The sequence below is a fragment of the Ranitomeya variabilis genome, chromosome 1 (genome assembly GCF_051348905.1).
Source record: "Ranitomeya variabilis isolate aRanVar5 chromosome 1, aRanVar5.hap1, whole genome shotgun sequence".
NCBI classification, from domain to species: Eukaryota; Metazoa; Chordata; class Amphibia; order Anura; family Dendrobatidae; genus Ranitomeya; species Ranitomeya variabilis.
In genome coordinates this window covers 698,808,580-698,818,782 of record NC_135232.1, presented here as the reverse complement: position 1 = coordinate 698,818,782, position 10,203 = coordinate 698,808,580, and positions in this window count along the sequence as shown.

Here is a 10,203-nt window from a genome sequence, read left to right as displayed (position 1 = left end):
GATCCTATTTCCACGCCATCTGGACCATGCTTTCCTCAAGGATGATCGGGATGCCTTACTATTGGAACCAAAATCCCAGTATCTTTATTGTTCTCTACTCACCCTTAGATGGACTCATGATGTGGACCAGGATGACTGCAGAACTATAATGGGACTGTTCTCATGTGTCAAGGACTTAGTTTCTTCCCTTGCATCAAAAGACTATATATGACTGATCATAAATGGCAATTTTATCTGTTCACATACAACCTTTCTACCGGGCTTCTGTTGCTCTGATTAAATTTACCTAGCTTTATTTCTTACCCTGCACTCTATTATTTCCATTGTCCAACTTAAATTTATTCACATCCTCAATTTGCCCCTTATTTAAACCTCTTTTGGTATATAATCTTGTTAATGTTTTAATAAACTTCTCAATCTTAAACCTAGATATCCAATTCTTCACGAGTCACTTTATTACATTCTCTGCAATTATGCATATATGTATTGTTCATATTTTACAACTACTCATTAGTGATGAGTGAGTGTGCTCATTACTCAAGATTTCCGAGCATGCTCGGGTTGTCTCCGAGTATTTCGGGCGTGCTCGGAGATTATGTTTGAGTCAAAGCAGCTGTATGATTTGCGGCTGCTAGACAGCCTGAACACATGCAGGGATTGCTTATTTGTTAGGGAATCCCCACATGTATTCAGGCTGTATGGCTGTATAGCAGCCGCAAATAATGCAGCTGCGGGGACTCAAACATAATCTCTGAGAATGCCCAAAATACTTGGAGAACACCTGAGCATGCTCGGAAATCTCGAGTAACCAGCACACTCACCCATCACTACTACTCATCATTTATTTGTAGATAATAATCCTATCTTTCACCATATATTAATCATTTGTGTCATGCTCTTTCATTCACCTTATTTATTACATCTTTCACTCACTTTCACATCACATGGCATCTTCTTCCTGAGGCATCTCACTACCATTGATTTTGTATCCCTGTATAGTGGATATCCGGCGCATGACGTCAGTGTCATGCGCTGCATGCGACAGGCGCACATCAGCCGCCGGCCTCTGCTGGCTCGGCGACCATTTTACTATGTGAGTGCCGGACCTGTAGAGGAGGAGAACGCTGCCTGGCCCTGGAAGGTAAGAGGAATCTTCTGTCTCTGTCTGTCTCTCTGTCTGTCTGTGGAGCGCCCCAACGCGTAAGGGTAGTGGGGTTACTCGGTACCGGGTCCTACTCAGTTCAGTGGATGTCACGGTGGCCCGACCCGGCCCGTGGCCTTTTGAGGGGCGCCCAATTAAAGGTGTAGTTTGTCTGGTGTTCGTGACGCCACCTGTGGTATTCGGTCAGGGTGACCGACGCTGCTTAGGGGTCCGCTGGGGTGATGGAATGGCAGCTAGATGGTGTACCTTCCCACAGGTGAAGTATGTCCCCAGGCTTCCCAGATATGTAGGTGATGATGGTGGACGCTGTAAGGCGCAGTGAATAACGAGGACACAAAGGTTGCAGTCTCTTTACCTTTTACTGAAGACTTCAGCGTCCACAGTCCAGAGCACTAGTCACAGGGCAGATAGAGTCCGGCCTGTCCGAAGGCACATCCAGAGTTCCCTTAATCAGGTGGAAATCAGTAGCCTTCCTACTAGCACCTGTGTGTTGTAGTACCTCCCTGCTGAGCACCACAGGATAGTCCTCACAACTTTCGTGGATGTTTCTGATGTTCTCTCTCTGTCCCCCAGATGGTATGGATAGGACAACCCGTATGACATGGTATTATCTCCTTGTGCTGTGACTTCGTTTTTCACTCTCCACAATATACTTCGCGTCCTTTCTTAGGATGCTGCCGCAATGGGTGCAGGCGCAGCTCCGTAACGCTCTATCTCGTGCTTGGCCTCTGTCAGGATCCCACCTCTGGGAATATCACTCCCCCTGGTGGAAGAGCGACATTACTGCAACGACCAGTAGTCTGGGGCGCTGCATCTGTGTCTCTGTCTGTCTGTCTCTCTGTCTGTCTGTCTCCATGAGTCCAGGATGGATATATGGGGGCAGGAAAAAAAGGACCAGGATGGATACAAGGGGGGCGGCCGGATGGATTTGCAGCGCCCCAGAGTCCTGGTCGTTGCAGTAATGTTGCTCTGCCACTAAGGGGAGTGATGTTACGTCTTATTGCACAAAAAGAGTTCACCTGACCAGGTATCACAGTCACACACTACACTTCACATTCCGGCCACCAGAGGGTGAAAAGGGTTCTATGTATTAGGCCACTCCTCACACTTGGGTAAAACTGGGGGTTGGATAGGAAGTTAGGGAGAAGCTGACTGGGTTTGGACCAGGCAACATCCTGTGGCAGAGGGTGTTGCGGGGAAGATTCAGGGAGGTCTCTGTCAGGGGTGGGATCCTGGCAGTGACCTAGCGAAAAGGACAGATTGTTACGGAGCCGCGCCTGCACTACCTTGCGGTGGCATCTTAAGAAAGGACACGAAGCGAAGTATATTGTGGAGAAGTGAGAAACGAAATTGCAGCATTAAGTAGATAACCAGTAGGAGTCGTACCCCGAGATCGGCAACATCCTACTGAGGCGCGTAGCCGGTGGCCGGAACGCCGAGGAAGTATTGGGCTCCAAGTATTACTTCAAACAGCGGCAGGACAGTTGATTATAGGTTGGCTGTCTCACCTAAATCACCTAAGCAGACATAGGGGGCAATTGTGGGAGAGGGGCGTCTCTAGGGTCCTGGAAGAACTCCAGGCCTACCCGTCATACGGGTGCGTCCTAGCCAGATCATCTGGGGGACAGAGAGAGAAAGAACATCAGAACAAGTACAACAGTTGTGAGGACTATCCCGTGGTGCTCAGCAGGGAAGGACTACAACACACAGGCACTAGTAGGTAGGCACTGATTTCCACCTGCAAAGGGAACTCTGGATGTGCCTTCGGACCGGCCGGTCTCAGCCTGCCCTGTTAGCAGTGCTCTGGATTGCGGATCCTGAAGCCTTCAGTAAAGAGGTAAAGAGACTGCAACCCTGTGTCCTCGTTATTCATTGCGCCTCGCACCACGCACCAAACTACCACCTTTAATTGGACGCCCCTTAGCAGGGTCACGGACCGGGTCTAGCCACCGTGACGTCCTCAGAACCGAGAAGAAGATGCCCGGTACCGAGTCACCCGTGGCCCTGCATCTGGGGGCGCTCCAGATATATGGGGGGCAGGACAAAGAACCAAGATGGATACATGTGAGGAGCCAGGATGCAATATATTTGCGACCAGGATGGATATAAGGTAGAGCAGGATGTATATGTGTATGTATATATATATATATATATATATATATCAGGATGGATTTATGGGGGGGAGAGCAGGACAAGGAAACAGGATGCATACATATAGGGGGCCAGGATGTAGATTTATGGGCAACCAGGGTGGATATAAGGTAGAGCCAGGATGTATATACATATGTATGTATGTGTGTATATATATATATATATATATATATATATATATATATATATATATATATATAATTGGAAAAGGAACAGCACAACACTTCCACTTATCCCTGGGTGCAAATCCTTCAGGCAACCCGTCAACCGGTTATCCAAAGTCCATAGATTCAAAAAAGAAGAAGGCAGCACTCCATTTTTTCTTTATCAAGTGTGCAAGGTTTAATCAGACCCACATGTCTGTACGACGTTTCGGCTCTGAATGAGCCTTTCTCAAGCCTATATATATGTATAAGGGAGCCAGGATCAATATATGGGACTCATCGGGGGGCAGGACAAGGGAATAGGATGAATATATATGGGGGGCCAGGATGCAGACATATGGGCGACCGGGATGAATGTAAGGTAGAGCCAGGATGCATATATATGGGGGGCCAGGATGGCTATACGGGGAGCCAGGATGCATATGTAAGTGGGACCAGGATGGATATATGGGGGGAGGCCAGGACAATGAACCAGGATGGATATATGGGGGGCAGGACAAGGAACATATGGGGGCCAGTATGGATAGCTGGGGGGCAGGATGGGTTTCTGGGGTGCCAGCCTGCACAAGGTACATAGGGGCCAGGGACATAGGTCCCAGGCTGGGGCATATTATAAAATAAAGGGGGCCAGGCTGGGCAATATTAAATAAATAGGACCAGGATGAGGGACTTAATTACTGTTTGGGGGCCAGTATGAGGAGCATGCTATATTAGTTTATGGTGACAAGAGGGGAGCATAATTTCTTTAGGGTCCAATTAGGGACACTATTACTACTGTAATATAATTTACTTTTTAGGGGTCCAGTTACTGTGCAGGGCGGCACTATGTCGCTTTTTTTGTTCATGAATATTTCTTCTAGTGTAGAAGTCAGGGAAAAAGTGGGGAAAGTGATCTGGAAGCGATCAGCTATTGAAGACTGTGTTCTATTTTTGCAGAGATGAGTCCAGGCTGGAAGAAGCAGGTCCGTATTTGCCACTAGGCACTTGAGGGCACGTGCCTAGGGCAGGACGATGCGGGGGGCGGAACCTGAGCAAGCTTTTTCTTTTTTTTTTAAGTATAGTCCGGGGTCACCTCCCGACCGACCGCCCCCTCGGCCGTAAGCCCGCCCACCCGCCTGCCTGCTTGAAGACGTCATACTCACCCTATTCCAGCGATGCCTGGTCTCAGCACCTGCAGCTCTTCCTGTGTGAGCGGTCACATGGTATTGCTCATTAAGGTGATCAATATGTACGCATATTCATGACCTTAATGAGCGGTACCACGTGACCGCTCACGCAGGAAGAAGGTGCTGCGCCGGGACAGAGATGGAGGGATGTTAGGCGCGGTGTGGGAAAGGTGAGTATAACAGCCATGGAGGACAGGGGGAAGGATGAAGGAGGACGGGGAGCCGAGCCGTGCATACAGGAGGGGAGGGGAGATGAGCCATGCATACAGGATGGGGGGGTGAGATGAGCCATGCCTACAGGATGGGAGGAGGGGGGATGAGATGAGCCATGCATACAGGGTGGGAGGGGGGAGATGAGCCATGCATACAGGATGGGAGGGGGGGAGATGAGCCGTGCATACAGGATGGGAGGAGGGGGGTGAGATGAGCCATGCATACAGGATGGGGGGGGGAGATGCGTCATGCATACAGGACGGGAGGGGGGGAGATGAGCCATGCATACAGGATGGGAGGAGGGGGGGGTGAGATGAGCCATGCATACAGGATGGGGGGGAGATGCGCCATGCATACAGGACGGGAGGGGGGAAATGAGCCATGCATACAGGATGTGGGGTGAGATGAGCCATGCCTACAGGATGGGAGGAGGGGGGTGAGATGAGCCATGCAAACAGGATGGGAGGGGGGTGAGATGAGCCATGCATACAGGATGGGAGAGGGGGTGAGATGAGCCATGCATACAGGATGGGAGGAAGGGGATGAGATGAGCCATGCACACAGAATGGGAGGGGGGAGTGAGATGAGCCATGCACACAGGACGGGAAGGGGGAGATGAGCCATGTATACAGGATGGGAGGGGGAGATGAGCCATGCATACAGGATGGGAGGGGGGAGATGAGCCATGCATACAAGATAGGAGGGGGGCATTATACAGTATGGAGCATCATGTGTGGCTGTTATACAGTATGGAGCATCATGTGGGGTCATTATACAGTAGTGAGCATCATGTGTGGCCATTATACAGTATTGAGCATCATGTAGGGCATTATACAATATGGAGTATTTTGTGGCCATTATACAGTATGGAGCATCATGTGTGGCCATTATATAGTATAGAGCACTGTGTGGTCATTATACAGTATGGAGCACTGTGTGGTCATTATACAGTATGGTGCACTGTGTGGTCATTATACAGTATGGAGCATCATGTGTGGCCATTATACCGTATGGAGCATCATGTGGGGCCATTATACAGTTTGGAGCGCTGTGTGGTCATTATACAGTATGGTGCACTGTGTGACCATTATACAGTATGGAACATCATGTGTGGCCATTATGCAATATATAGAGCACTGTGTGGCCATTATACAGTATTGAACATCATGTGGGGCCATTATACAGTATGGAGCACTGTGTGGCCATTATACAGTATAGAGCACTGTGTGGTCATTATACTGTACACAGCATCATGTGGGGCCATCATGCAGTATTGAGCATCATGTGGGGTCGTTATACAGTATGGAGCACTGTGTGGCCATTATACAGTATAGAGCACTGTGTGGCCATTATACTGTACGCAGCATCGTGTGGGGCCATTATACAGTATTGAGCATCATGTGGGGTCATTATACAGTATGGAGCACTGTGTGGCCATGTTTGTTTTTGTTTATAATTATTGTTTATGAAACAGTGTAATCAGCAGTAGTAAATGGGTGTGGTTGGGGCGTGGATATGGGTGTGACTAGTTGTGAAATGTGTGTGGTCAGAGGCATGGCCTAAAATTTGCCAGATCGCGGCAAGTGCTGCAAATGTCCGCAAATCCCATAGGGAATGAATGAGGCCGAACGCAGTGTTGCCGTAAGTGATCCGTTACGCAGCAGATGCAGAAAAACTGCCAGATCTGCTGCAAAAGGCTTCTTTCACAACAGCGATTTTTGACAAAGTCACTGCCAATATTGTTATACTCACCAAAGGGGGAGGCAGCACTAAAAGTGCCTAGGGCAGCATAAACTCTAAATATGGTCCTGGGAAGAAGTGATGGTGGTCTCTGCTGGCTGAAGAAAAGCAAAGAAGAAGGACTGCATCTAAAGACGTCACCGGTGAGTGAGTGTATAACATGTACATGTACACTATACACTATATACTGTGTACAGAGTTCCTGTGTGTAATGTCACTGGTGATCACTATATTACCTGTACACTGACACTATATACAGAACTCCTGTTCCCCTTGTGAAAATAAAAAAAATTGCTGTTAAAAGTACATTTTTGTCAGTAAAATGCGGGGCCGGACTGGTCATTGGGCAGTTCTGGCAAATGTCAGAAGGGCCAGTGGCAGTCGTGAGCCACTCGCCAGCGCCGCCTCTCCCCCCCAGACAGCGCCGCCGCATTCAACTATACAGCCGTCTATGACGCCGGTACAGTTGAATGCAATGATGGAGGAGAGAGCGTCTACTGACGCTCCCTCTCCCATCATTCCCTGCTCTGCCTTGCGCTGACACTGCGGATGAGAGATGACGTCATATCATCGCTCACCTGCTGTGTGTCGGGCAGGCTGCAGCTGCTGAGACCAGAGCCGGAAGCAGCGCGGGAAAACTGGAAAGGTGAGGAGAGTGTTTTTTTTTTTTTTTTAAATATGTCAGTGAGTGATAACTGGATTGTGGGGCTACTGGGGGCTGGCTGCATTACATTCTATGGGGGCTGTGCTGCATTACATTCTATGGGGGCTGTGCTGCATTACATTCTATGGGGGCTGTGCTGTATTACATTCTATGGGGGGCTGTGCTGTGTTCCATTCTATGGGGGCTGGCTGCATTACATTCTATGGGGGCTGGCTGCGTTACATTCTATGGGGGCTGTGCTGCATTACATTCTATGGGGGCTGTGCTGCATTACATTCTATGGGGGCTGTGCTGCATTACATTCTATGGGGGCTGTGCTGCATTACATTCTATGGGGCTGTGCTGCATTACATTCTATGGGGGCTGGCTGCGTTACATTCTATGGGGGCTGGCTGCGTTACATTCTATGGGGGCTGGCTGCGTTACATTCAATGGGGGCTGGCTGCGTTACATTCTATGGGGGCTGGCTGCATTACATTCTATGGGTGGCTGTCTGCATTACATTCTATGGGGGCTGGCTGCATTATATTCTATGGGGGAGGGCTGTATTACATTCTGTGGGGTGCTGTATTATATTCTATTGAGGGGCTACATTATATTCTATGGGGGGGCTGCATTATGCTCTATGAGGGGGCTACCATATATTATATATGCAGGGGCTGCATTATACTATATGAGGGGGCTGCATTATATTCTCTGGGGGGTTACATTATATTCAGGGGGCTACAATTTATTCTGTGGGGTGGCTGCATTATACTCTGGGGTGGCATCATTATACTATATGTGGGCTGCATTATACTGTATCAAGGACTATGGGGAATACATTATACCTATATGAAGAACTATGGGGTGCATTATACTATGGGAAGTGAATTGTACTACATGGATGACAATGGCGGGGCATTATACTATATGGAGCACTATGAGGAATGTATTATACTATTTGGAGGACTGAGGAATGTATTATACTATTTGGAGGACTGAGGCGTGTATTATACTATATGGAGGAATTGCAGTGTATTTTAATATATGGAGGGCTATGAGGAGTGTATTATACTATATGGAGGACTGAGGAGTGTATTATACTATATGGAGGACTGAGGTGCACTATACTAAACAAGCAAAATGCTGCCTATTCATCGAGTGATTGGATTGTTTATGTGGGAACAGAAATCATTGTTCTCAGCAGCACATCACCGATGTAAACTGTAGATGTGCTGCTGATAACATGATACTGTATGGGGACAGATTGATCTAATTGTGATTGTTCTGTTCCCTTCATTCTTTCTCAGTTGGTGTAAAGAGGCCGGGAAACAAGCAAATGACTTCACTATTGTCGATCACACTCGTTTAGTGGCCTGAGATCAGCGCATGTAAATACAGCAGAAATGCTTCGCAGAGAGATGAGGCAAGGATGATGACAGATGTAGTTAGCACCCGGCGCCTGGGAACAGCGCTAACTCTACTGCTTTTCCCAGCCGCCAGAGCATTTAATTCTGGTATGTGTAATGATTTTTAGGGTTGATGTCAGCTGCGTAATGTCAGCTGCTAGCAATTTCTGGTGTAAGTAATGGAGAGGTGTCTATCAGACACCCCCACTACTAGCCCAGACGTGGCGAGATCCAGGGACTCTGAAGAGCGGATACGGTAGTAACAATACCGCTCTTCACAGTCGCAGAGCACAGCGCAAGACCCAGAATATCTGAAGAGCGGTGACGTTACTGATGTCACCGCTCTTCAGAGTCACCGGGTCTCGTGCTGCGCTGAGAAACCAAAAGTGGCTGTAGGCAAAGTTTATGGAGCATCAGAATGAGGTTCCATAGCCTTTGGTCGTCTCAATCCCTTCATTATCTACGAGATCCTGTTATGTAGGTAAAGTAGCGGCTTTCCTTGGTACTGCAACTAAAAGCAATAAATAGGACTGAGCTGTAATGCTGGATACCGCTGTGATTATCTATAATATAAGGCTGGGAGCGTCACTCTGTCCGAAGCCTTTATAGACTGCGCAAGCGCCGGCGCAGTCTGGACCCCACAGAGTGACGCTCCCATGAGATCGTGGTATGCGTAAGCACTGAACGCACACCGCGATCTCCAACGGAGAGGCAGGGACGTGCCAGGAGGGTAAGTATAAGCTATATTCACCTGTCTGTCCCGTTCCAACGCTGCGTGCCTCCTTCTTAAGAGGAGAAACTGGACCACGAAAGTTGTTGACCAATTTGTCCTGAGTACGCTGATACCTCATATGTGGGGGTAAACCACTGTTTGGGCGCACGGCAGGGCTCGGAAGGGAGGGAGCGCCATTTGACTTTTTCAATGAAAAATTGGCTCCAATCTTTAGCAGACACCATGTCGCGTTTGGAGAGCCCCCGTGTGCCTAAACATTGGAGCTCCCCCACAAGTGACCCCATTTTGGAAACTAGACCCCCAAAGGAACTTATCTAGAAGCATAGTGAGCACTTTAAACCCCCAGGTGCTTCACAAATTGATCTGTAAAAATGAAAAAGTAATTTTTTTTCATAAAAAAATTATTTTAGCCTCAATTTTTTTCATTTTCACATGGGCAACAAGATAAAATGGATCCTAAAGTTTGTTGGGCAATTTCTCTTGAGTACACCGATACCTCATATGTGGGGGTAAACCACTGTTTGGGCACATGGTAAGGCTTGGAAGCGAAGGAGCGCCATTTGACTTTTTGAATGAAAAATTATCTCCATCGTTAGCTGACACCATGTCGCGTTTGGAAAGCCCCTGTGTGCCTAAACATTGGAGCTTCCCCACAAGTGACCCCATTTTGGAAACTAGACCCCCCAAGGAACTTATCTAGATGCATAGTGAGCACTTTAAACCCCCAGGTGCTTCACAGAAGTTTATAACGCAGAGCCGTGAAAATAAAAAATAATTTTTCTTTTCTCAAAAATGATTTTTTTAGCCCACAATTTTTAA